The 12,388-nt window shown below is 38.9% G+C and overlaps 1 pseudogene across 1 annotated transcript; it reads right to left on the bottom strand.

The window, feature by feature from the left end:
* Positions 1 to 5,103: 5,103 nt before the first annotated feature.
* Positions 5,104 to 12,063, bottom strand: LOC308241070 (keratin, type II cytoskeletal 8-like; annotated as a pseudogene). The gene is made up of 2 exons: positions 12,038 to 12,063; positions 5,104 to 6,582 (listed from the first exon to the last, which is right to left on the bottom strand). The product of its transcript is annotated as a keratin, type II cytoskeletal 8-like (transcript).
* Positions 12,064 to 12,388: the final 325 nt, after the last annotated feature.

Below are 12,388 nucleotides of genomic sequence, written 5' to 3'. Positions count from 1 at the left end.
TCTTCCTTGCCTGTTTAAATTAACTGCACTTGGTGCAATTTTTCTTTGACACAATCAAAGGGTGAGCTTGATCCAAATATCTCCCCTCCTTGCCTACTACAATATGAAGCACTCAACCTTCGAGATAGTGTTTTAGAGGTAAATTTACAAAAATGCAAATATATAATGTAGGAAGACCATGTATTAACATCAATTTGCCTTCAGTAGGATATTTAAGGGATGGAACCCATGAATGGTGAATTTTAATCAGGAAGAAGGATTATGTAAAGCAATCACAAGATGAGTTTATCTGATGGGAGTAAGTGTCTATCTAAGAACACAGTGGGGGAACCCGTACAATTTAGTTTTGGGGTGGAGAATCTTGCACACAAAAGGGACAAGGTCCCCCCCCCCAAAAAAAAAAAAAGTAAAAAGGAGGCAACAAAATGGAATATGATTGGACACACTGAAGAGACAGCAAAGATATAATTAAAGTGGATTCTGCTGTTCCTCAGGTTTGTATATTCACTACAAAATAAGCTCTAGCACGCCCTTTAGATGGCACCAGAAAGGATAATGTCACAAAGACAATACTCTCATAGTAGTTTACTTAGTTTTACAAATGGAGGAGAACTTCAGTTCTTTCAATTTGACCCAGGAATTTTAGCTGAAAATGTTGCTTATCTCTCTTAGAAAATATGGGAACAGGGTGGGACCAAACTTGATTGTCAAATACTATATATTTTAAGGAAAACTAGGTTTAGCCCTACCAGTTTGGCTCACCAGATAGAGTGTTGGCCTGTGGACTGAACGGTCCCAGGTTCAATTCCGGCCAAGGGCACATGCCCAAGTTGTGGGCTCTATCCCCACTAGGGGGGCGTGCAGGAGGCAGCCAATCAATGATTCTCTTCCATCATTGATGTTTCTATCTCTCTCTCCCTCTCCTTTCTTCTCTGAAATCAATAAAAATGTATTTTAAAAAATAAAGAAAATCTAGGTTTATTTAAAGTAATTTATAAAACACTTAAACATACTCATTCTTTGCATACTCTATTATCAGTGGGATTTTCCATTTACATTTCTTTTCAAGGATCAGTTAGTTATTTGCATTAAAGCACACATATTCATTTTCCTTATCACTTTTAAGTCCAAGAACATAGAAAACCAGTTAGCTGATTTTCTAGGGCAACCTTTGACATAGAAGAAAAGCATAATTGTGAAGACCTTGAAACCAGACCTTGATCTAGTTCTGGTCTGTAACAAAATAAAAGCACTGAGAGAGACAGCTATTCAATCATTCTTATCCTAGACGTGGCTTCGAACACATTTTACTGAGCCCACGACTCTCTGAGGGTCATAGTTCTTATATTGCAAGATTTACAGTACAAACACTTAAAATGCCAGTCCCCAAAGCCTTAGAAATAATGCTTTCCTTTCTCACCTAGGAAATGATTATCTTCATTCTAATAAGAGCCTGATGAGTTTATTCATTTTACTACAGTAGATGGTTCCTGGAAGGGATATGACTTTTTAATACCGCTGTGTGGACTTAGTAAATTTTTTTTACATAATTATAAGGATACATTTCTATAGTACTTGGCTTAAAAAATAATGATTTCCATTTGTCTATTTAAATGTGGATAATACTATCATACTCAGAATTGTAAGGGGAAAAAACTGACAAAAATAGTGCTAAATTCCTTTATAGAGATACAAGTGAACATAAAATAATAATGGGAAAAAGGTAAACATTATCCCCAAATTTTAGCAATATATTTGCTTTGGTAGAAGTAGCACTGATATTTATGCATTGAACTTTATATCAGAATCAAAAACTGCTTTCAAGGCTCCTCCATTAAATTCAAGGGGTATTGTCCAAGTGTATCAAACTGGTCAGATGTTGCCAATTCCAACAAAGAATCTGATGAGATTCAGACCATTTAAAAGTGGTTAAAATAGAACAGTAAACACCAAGGCTCTCATACTCCCACAGCAGAATGCTACTTCTCTGAATGTAAAGTGAGCACAAAGGACAATTGTGTTGCATAGCAAAATATGAATAGAGTCAGAAAGTTACCACTTAATGCTCTTGTCCACCCAGTACTTTAGAGGTCACACAATCAGAAATCACTCAAGAAGTCTTTTCAGCTCTGCAAGCATGTAGTTAATTATGGAGTTAAGACAGAGAAAGACAAGTACTATATGATTTCACTTATATGTGGAATCTAATGAACAAAACAAATTAACAAAGTGGAGACAGACTCATGGATACAGAGAACAGACTGATAGCTGTCAGAGAGAAGGGTGTTGGGATCTGGGTAAGAAGGGTAAAGGAATTAAGTACCCCCCCCCCAAAAAAAAAAGAAAGGAAGGAATAAAGGAATAAAGAAAGAAAGACTCCTGGACACAGACAACAGTATGGTTGTCAAAGGGAAGGGGGTGTATGGGAGGTAGAAGACAGTAAAAGGGGAATAAGTGGTGATGGAAGGAGACTTGACTTGGGGTGTTAAACACACACTACAATATACTATAGAATTATATACCTGAAACCTATATATCTTCATTAACCAATGTCACCTTAATAAATTCAATAACAAATATATGTAAAAAATTTAAAAGATACATATCTATGTTGTTCCAGAAAAGAGAATAAAAGAGAAAAAAATCTACTCCTCCCTAAAAATTATAGAGACTGAGATTGACATTGAAAAAGGCTAAAAAACTCATTGTTTTAATAGCAAATGCCTTTGAGTAAATAGAATTACCATGTGAGCCTTCCCACTTTTTAATAATGTTTTGATCCATATGTAATATTATTAATTATCATGTACACACTAATGCAGCCTGATTCTCCCATGGAAAAGTTTTTTGTTGTTTCTCCCACAAATTCAACAGCCCAATCTAAACAGGAGTTTTCTTGGAGAATTACCATCTTGCACAAGTTGCCAGATCTAAGAAACTGGTTTAACAGATTTTTCTTTGTTTTCTATGAGGGAGAGTTGGTTCATTAGTAACTGATTTTACAGCTTCTAGGATAAATATAAAACAATGTTTAGAGAAAATAAGAAAGATAGAATTTTAGCAGTCTATGTTCAGCCTTCCCTGACAATTGTTCCACAACATATAATTTTCTCCAATGTGTTATACAAAAGGCCAAATATGGGAAAAATTGCACTAATTAATCAAAAAGAATAATAAGTTGAAGCTTTCCTATTTTAATAATAACAAAAAAGGCATTAAAAATTTCCAACTTTATTTTAAATACATAGATTTAGTTTAGTTTAACTATGAAAAAACACCTTTTCTCATAATTTTTAGAATTATTTTCTCTAATGACATTTCCTTATCTCTACCGAAAGAAGTATTTAGATATCAAAAGACATGAATACTATTTTGGGAATTTATTTTTGCCATTAACTTTCTTTCTTTGCTAAAACACTTTTTTAAATGACCTATTAAATATGAGCTTCAAATTGTTCCTTTGCGATTTAGCCTGAAGACAAGCTTTTGGACTAATTTTGTCAAATCTTATCTGATCTATCCTCACAACTGATGGCATTTTAAAAACAGACACTAAAGAAATAGTCTTATTTTCTGGGTGAGGTCAATAAAGAAGGAAATGATGTTCCCGGTCTTTCCTACCACGGTGGCTTCTGTGGTATTACTCTCTCACTCTCAGTATTTCCTCCTTTAGGTGGGGTTATGTGTTTTATGATGGATGCAGTGTTAATGGTATCCCTTGGCTAATTGCTCAGCTTTCTATACCACTGGGACCGAATTAACAGGGTTGGTTCTCTGGATCTGTTCCTTACAGGGTGACAAATAAATCCATCCCTACAGTCCTTGTCTGTGACCACTCATTCTTCTCACTGATCCCTCTACCTCATGGGAGAATATATTAGTTAGGATATAATGGGGTAAGCTGAAGTAACAAATTAAGCCCCTAACATCAGTAGTTTAATAAAATAAATATATATATTTTTTGCTCACAAGGTCAATGGTGATGGTGTGGGGTTCTGATCCACATAGTTGCTCAGAGACCCACTCTGGCTGAGCCACCATCACCTTGTAATACTTCCATTTCAAAATTTGGTTGGTTGCATGACTGTTCCAGCAGGGGATGAACAAGCTGGAGGGTTGTGTGTTGGCTTTTAATGCTTTGAATTAGAAGTGACACACATTCTTCTGCTTACTGCCCATTGGTCAGAAATAGTCCCATCAATCTTCAAATGTAACTATCAGGGGCTGTACATATGGAGGGGCATATGGATATTTGGTGAACAGTAAATGTCTCCAGTGTAATATTCCCTTTTAGTCATTAATAGTTTCTTCTCTCTTTACATATGTAGAATATTTCCTCAAAGGACACAAAGTTTCATCCAGTTATTACATTAAGCTCAAAATAATACACATTGGTCTCTATTGGTCTCTATTAGGTCTGAATGCATTCCTCTTAGCGTAGAATCCTATGAACTAAAAGATAAACATAATTTGAAGTAGTGTGAAATGGACAGGATAACTATTCAGAAATATGAAAATGGAAGACATGGCAGTCACTGGTCTGTAGTGATTTTGAAATCCCCACTGGCAGACACTGGGAGGGCCCTCTATCCCTACCCTGGAGCAGAAGAATGTGCAGTGACTAGTCTCAGCTCCTCTGCAGAGCTTCTTTGCTTTTTTGTTCATTGTTCCCACTGACTCTGACTGTGCCCCTTGTGAGGTTCATCTTTTTCTTTATTTTCTTTGTCCAATTCTGAAGCAGAGATTGAATAATATTAACTTTTTAGAGAGTGTGTGGCTTTTGAAGACAAATTTCTATCCTTTGAAGTTTGGAAGCCTGAGTCAGATTATATCACAAATAGTCACAAGTTTGCAGTTTTCTTGGTACAACTCTCTCTAGGGTTGGTAGAGCCAGTTGAGACTTTATTTTGGAAAAAACACTTGATATGGCTTTTAGTTGGGGGCATGGGTAAGAGGCAGTCCCCAGGCAGTAACCCCCGTACTCCCACCCCAAGGGTGAGTTGAAGACCGGGGCTGAGCCTCAGGCAGGTCTCCTGTGCCCGCTGCTCCTCTGCACAGCTACTTTCCCACAGACTCGAGGTCAGGAGGGATTGCGGTAGTCTTTCACGTGGATAAGACATCAGACTCAGAAACCAGCTTCCCTTGGAGGGTCTCAATCTTCACAACCACTGTCTTGGAGGAGCTGGTGCTGGTGTAGCTGATGGAGTCATACCCCTGTCAGATCCCAAGTTGGCCTGGAAGCCCAGTCCATAGTTGAGGTTCCCGTAAGTTGGGCTCAGCACACCCGAGTAGCCGCTGGTGGTCTTGGTATGGATACTCATGTTCTGCGTCCCAGACTCCAACTCCATCCGGTTCTCCTCACCCTCCAACAGCCTGTAGTAGGTGGCAATCTCCATGTCCAGGGTCAGCTTGAGATTCATGAGCTCCTGATACTCACATAGCTGCCGGGCCATGTACTGCTTGGCCACCCTCAGAGCGGCTTCCAGCTCAGCCACTTTGGACTGAGCTCCCCACACTTGGCATCAGCATAGGTGGCCTTCAGGGAAGCCCTCTAGCCTTTGAGGCCCTCAGTCTCAGCCTGGAGTGGGCTGATGTTTCAGTTCATTTCAGAAATCTCAGTCTTCCTGTGATGCAGATCATCCCAGTGCTTCCCAGCCAAGGTCAGCAGCTTCTCATATTTGATCTGGTACATGGTCTCAGCCTTGGCCTGGCTGCAGTTGGTGATCTTGACTGGGCCTTGACCTCTGTGATGATGCCATACAGGTCCAGGGTGTGGTTGTTGTCTATGGACAGTACCACGGACATGTCAGAGATTTGGACCTGCAGCTCACAAATCTCCTCTTCATACAGCTGCCTGTAGAAGTTGATCTCAATGGTCAGTCCTTCCAGGTGGAATCCAGCTCTACCTTGTTTACGTAAACTTCATCCACATCCATCTTGATGAGGACAACTTCATTGTCAATCTCTGTGCTCTTGTTGATCTCATCCTCATACTTATTCTTCAAGTACTCCACCAGCCCCTGCATGTTGCCAAACTCTGCCTAGAGCCTCAGTTTCTTAGCTGCTGTGGAAGGTTCTTGATGTAGCTCTGGGACATGTTGTCCATGTTACTCTGAGTCATCTTCTGCTGCTGCTGGAGGTTCCACTTGGTCTTCAGAATCTTATCCTGTTGCTCCAGGCTCCTCACCTTATCAATGAAGGAGGCAAACTTGTTGAGGCTCTTGATCTGCTCCTTCTCCTGATTGCACATGGACTGGATGTTGGGGTCCACCTCCAGCTTCAGGGCATTCAGCATGCTTTGTTTCACTTGGACACCTGGGATGCTCCCCACGCTCCCAGCCCCGCCATAGTCCCTGTTCATATTCATGTTGGTGCTCAGGCCGATCCGGTAGCCATGCCCACCCAGAAAAAGGCCAAGGAGCTGATGCAGGTGCAGGGCCCACTTGAGTAGGAGTGGCTGCTGAAGCCCTGGGGGCCAGGGATAGACACCTGTAGGTTTTCTGGGTCTTCCTTGTGGAGATGGTGGAGGTTGGAATGGAGGCAGGGGAGCCAAACCAGGCAGAGATTTGAGGAGACAAAAAGCTGCTTGGTAAAACTCTCTTGAACACTTAATAAACTTGTATTTAGATGAAGTCAGTGATATAATCTGGTAATTGAACAGACAGTTATCTTTGGGACTTTTCTGCTATATTTCTTTGCTTTTCTTCCCTCACATATTCATCTCAAACTCTCTTTTACTTGAATTAATGATAGTAAATACATTGAGTCTATATGGAATAATAAATACTTTTATACTTTTAATCTGCTATTCCCCTGAAGCATTTCAATCCATCCGTAGGTTTTATTGAGCTTTATCTGCTCAATTTTTAATCTTTTACAGTTTAGGTTTTGAAAGCAATTGACTTGTATAACCAACTAGAGGCCCGTTGCATGAAATTCATGCAAGAGTAGCCTTCCTTCCCCCAGCTGTCAGCAACGGCTTCCCTCCGGCTTCCATGACCCGGGCTTCCTCGAAGCCCCAGCTTCGTCTGGAAGGATGTCTGGTCTAATTAGCATATTACGCTTTTATTATTATAGATAGGGCCCTGAATTTTGGGACAGTCTCTTTTCTCTTTCATATATTCTTATAATCAGTAAATTATTTCATGAGATTATTATCTTTTTTTTTCTGGTATTTACATGCCAGACTCAATAAAAAATCAACACACACATACACACAATTTTTTCCCAAACCTCTTCTCTTAGAGATCCCTGTTCAGTACTCAGTTGTTTGCTTTCCAAATTACTTCATGTAACTACTTACCAAGTATTTTGCCAATTATGAATAAGGATGACCATATTTTTAGCCTCTGATATCAGTTTCCTTGCTTTCTGCTATGTGATCACTAGGCCAGATATATGTTAAGTTTTTATTATGGCAACACGATAACATAACATACTAGTAACCTGGCAGGAATTCTGCATTAATTAGATAGATTCCACTGTGTTAATAAATTTATTCTAAGATATCAGTGACTTAACACAGCACTGGTTTATTACTTGCTAATACTAGATGTCCAAAAAGCATAAGGCCCTGTACAATGTAGTTACTAACAGACCCAGGCTGACCAAGGCTCTTTCATCTTATAATGTCACTATTTCAGTGTATGACCTCATAGCTGTTTCAGAGGGGGAAGAGGAAGCTATCTACTAGCTCTTAAAGGTAAGGGAGGTGGGAAATACAAAGAAGCAGAGAGGTATTTGCTTAGTACTAAATATCTCTGTGGATTACAGAAGGGCTCTTACTTAATATTAGGCTAACATAGGAGACAGAAGATATTTAGGGATTAAAATCATCACTGACAAATACTATATGATCACTGATTTTATTTCTCCTTTTCTAAGAGCATATTCTTATATCAATAGTAATATAGAAAAAGTTCTCCATATGTAGCATCATACATGCTCCCCCCCCCCACCCACCCAGCCAACCTCCTTGGGATTAAATAATAACAAACAGAATTTTACAAAATATTTTCATTTTTATCTTTAAAGTTCGAGGTGGTAGAGATAAGTAGAAAGAAGACTACATCTTGTTCTAAGCTATTTCCTCCTCCAGTCAGAGGAATTATAAACTTTTAGAAGTAATTTGAGAGGTAATCTCATTCAAATTCCTTATTTTAAAAGGTGAGGAGAAAGAGAGACTTCCAGAGACTGACTTACTAAAAGTTACCCCACTAGTTATCATCAGGAACTGTGAAAAGTCTAAAATGTCACCCAACTATCAGGCTAGCAAGCTTATGTCCCACAACTTCACAGATGTTGGTAGAAGACATGATACTGCTACATCAGAGACAAAGTACTTCATTACTCAAAAAAAAAAAAAAATAGCCTGCATTTTATGTTCATGTGAGTTGTTTTCTTATGTTCCCTGTGCAGGTGAGCCCAGCTGAGCAGTGAGTTGTGTTACCGGAAAACACTGAGCTGGGGGAATTCACTACTTTTATTGTGAGCACAAGTGAGCATATTCTTTGTCTGGAGAAAGGCATTACCTCATTTTTCAAGGCTGCTTACTGCAATCATGACCCTGATTAATGGCCCTAGCTGGTCCATTAGGGCCTTTCATTTTTGGCATACCTAGCATGCATGTGGAGACATGCTTGAGCTTCCAAAAGTTGGTATCAGAGTTAAGACTAGAACCAGCTCTCTAAAAAATGTTTAATATTTTCTTCTGATTGATAGATTAGTATTAGAATAAAATCTATTGACCCTTAATTATTTAATTTATGGTAAGAGTTTGTCAAGGACCAACAAATTTGTGTCAGCAAATCCTGAATTATAGGAAATTAGTTTTTTTAATATATTATTATTTTACTTTTAATTTGTTCTCACTAGTCAACATTTATGAATCTCCTACTCTGTGCCAACCTGGACTTGGGGGTGTGGGTTAAACAACAAATTAGAAGTCTTGACCTCACAGTGCTTATAAGACCTATGCATAAGAAAGTGAAAAACAAAAAAGAAGAAGCATATGCTAAGAGTGAAAGGAGAAGAACAGAGTATAAGTTTATTGGATCCCAGAAAATTTTGGAGATTTCTGGCTAGCTGTGGTCAGGAAGGATTCATGGATAAATTGGAGAAAGGAAGATTGTTCTTAAAGAAGGGGGAGAACAATGAGTTCTATCACTCTTTATGTTCTCTCTGATTTTAAAAGTAAACATTAAAAGATACTCTTTAATGGCAGCCATATAGGCATTTTTCTGATGTGTTTTATTCACTGCTCAATCTTCAGTTCTTTGAAAAATGCCTTGCCCATGTTAGAAACTTATAAAAACACAATCAGTAAATGATTGTTGGAGGTGTGCATGGTTTGTACTACTTGTCTTTAACATTTATCTTTTACACAACCCCCACATTCATACAACATACAATCCCTATATAGACAGTTTTTTATTCACTGAATTGGGTCTTTCATATGGTTCTGATGAAATAGAATTTCAGCTGCAATGTAGTCTGATTCTGGCCCTTGGGAAAAGGACCTGATTTTAATGTGGCAGTAGAGGGAGATTTTTCAGCCAGCTCCAAATCTTCCTCAGTGTACCCAAATCTTCTTACTCTCTGAACTAAGGGGTCTCATATGCCACTAGTGGCTTGGATCTTGTACACGCACATAGTGATTTTTTACCCAGCCTAACTTACCTTTCCATGTACTACTCTCTGCATCCCACTTCTTCCTCTGCTCACGCTGAAATGGAGGCTCAGGGCTGTGGAGGCCACATAAGTGCTGATGTAGAGGAGGGTAGCCTCCTTTTATCTTGCGCCCTGTGCATGTTGAGCCCTGCAGCCAGAGGTTTAAGGACTAGAGAGAGCTTCAACACCCACAGGTGGGGGATGGAACGGGGACAAGTCTAAACTTCCATAGTTTCTTGGGACATTTGGCATTTCTTTCACCTGTCATTAAGTCCTGACATTCTCATATGCCTGCAAGGATTTTTTTCACTATGTTGCTTGGACTTGGAAGGGCAGTAGTACCAGAACTATTATTATTATTACATAGCTATATATAATAGCTAAATAGCTATATAGCTATTTATTATTTTTTATTCTTATGGGGATGAAACCACTTTGAAGTCATGCATGTTCAACTTTTCAACATTTTACTTTCAAATATATAATCAGAAAAATAGATTACCTATATTTTGTTTTTGAGCCATATATATTATGTCTACTACTAATGCTAACCATGTAATTTTATAGTGTAACTTTAAATTGGTTGAAGATAATCATATCAATAATTAAAAATAAGAACAAATAAATTAACTTAGTAACTACTGGGATGCTTTTGGAAGTATTTTCCATATACATTATAAAGTGGTCCATTTAGAAATAAGGTCATTAAAATAAATTGCTAAGTAAAAGTGTTATAGATTATAGAGACTTTTTCCCAGATAATGAGTGACACATTTTCACATTGTTCTTCATAAAAATTTAATTTTGTTGATGCCTTATGGATCTAGTTAGTCTGACAATGATTAATATGACTTTTACTTTCCTTAGAAGTAAGCTATTAAATTAGATGTTATGCCAAAAGACTCATTCTATAGAAATGTCCTTCAGTTTAAAAATCTTCCTATTTACAAGGATATAGATTTCAGAAGGGGAAATAAAATGAGCAGCCTGAGAGAAATACCAGATGGTTCAGCATTGTACAGAGGAGCTGTGAAGCCAGGTGTAATTCCAGGTGGTGCTTACTAGGGTCACAATGGAAGTAGGACTGGAAAAAGGATTGCTCTGTCTGAATCTTTCATGTCTAGGCTAATTCTAGTGACTCAAGCTTGTTAGGCCTGTGTCCAAGTTGGGAAGATGGAAACCTGACAACAATTTAGTTCCCCTGTTGGATATACTCTGGCCCAGGTTACCTAAAGGCCAGCCAAGCTGAAGGTGGAGATACTGACTTAGTGAAATATTATGATCTGGTCCAAGAGTTTTCACTAAGTATCAACTTTTCCACTTCCATATGTCGGTTAAAACCCTCTAACCATGACAAAAGTCAGTGCCTGAAAGTATCCCCGGTGTTATCGTCTGAATGCTTGTTCCCCCAACACCAAATTCATATTTTGACATCTTAATCCCCAAAGATGAGGTGGGGCCTTTGGCAGAGACCTCACAAATGAGATTTAGTGCCTTGTGAAAGAGTCTCCAGAGAAATCCCCAGCTCTTCCAGTTTCATAGGATGCAGTTGAAGTGCCTTGTGAAAGAGTCTCCAGAGAAATCCCCAGCCCTTCCAGTTTTATAGGATGCAGTTGAAGTCACCAGCTAAACCAGGAAGAGACCCTCACCAAAATGCTACCCTGCTAGTGCTCTGATCTCAGACTTCCCAGCCTCTAGGACTGTGAGACATAAAAGTTTGTTGTCATAAGCCACCTAGTTTATTGAATTTGTTGTAGCAGCATGTTGGACTGAGGCATGGACAAAATAAAAAGCTGACCCTCGATATTTGTTAACAGTGCTAAGGGATTATGAAACATATAATGTAGTAAAATAACACTAATCATTCATTCATTCATTTATTAACTTATTAGAGGCCCAGTGCATGGATTCATGCACTGGTGGGGTCCCTCAGCCTGGCCTGAACCCTCTCACAATCTGGGATCCCTTGGAGGATGTAGGCCTGACGGTTTCGGCCCGATCCCCTCAGGCCTGTGGGAGTGCACTGACCACCAGGGGGCAGCTCCTGTGTTGAGTGTCTGCCCCCTGGTGGTCAGTGAACATCATAGCAACTGGTCAAACAGTCGACTGGTTGAACGGTCAACCGGTTGCTTAGGGTTTTATATATATAGATTTCATTAATTATTCACTGGTCTTTAGAAGTACCAGATATTCTACTGGGCCCTGGAAGATACAAGCAGATTAAAGATATAGTCCTAGTCCTCAAGGACCTTGTGCTTTAGGTGAACAATGATTTTCTTCCTTGAGATTTTTGTGTACACAACAAAAAGGGCTACTTATGTGGTACTTGGACTGCCAGTTCTTGGCTTTAAATTTGTGGCATACATACCTTCTCAGCAGGCCTTTGCTAGCCATTGTGCTAATGTACAATGCACTAGTGTACAAATACAACCATGGTAAAGTTTAAACATTTCTAGTGTGCTTTCAATAGAGGAAAGTAGGTTTTGACACGAGTTCTTTAAGTTTACATATTCTCCCCAATTCTTCACTATTCATTTACACCATTTACTTTAATGTAAGAACAGGTTTCATAGTGTAGTGGGAGCATTGGTGGGAATAGTAGGCTAGACATCCTTCCCATTCCCCCTGCTCAACAACAAAATTACTATTATTATGGAGAAAATGTTTGAAAAAAAGCTTTCACAGAATTATCTCTAAAAAAGTAGAATTATATTTACAT

The sequence above is a fragment of the Plecotus auritus genome (assembly GCF_963455305.1).
Source record: "Plecotus auritus genome assembly, chromosome: 1".
NCBI classification, from domain to species: Eukaryota; Metazoa; Chordata; class Mammalia; order Chiroptera; family Vespertilionidae; genus Plecotus; species Plecotus auritus.
The sequence above is the reverse complement of the archived record's forward strand: the minus strand, read 5'-3'. Positions and strand labels throughout refer to the sequence as shown.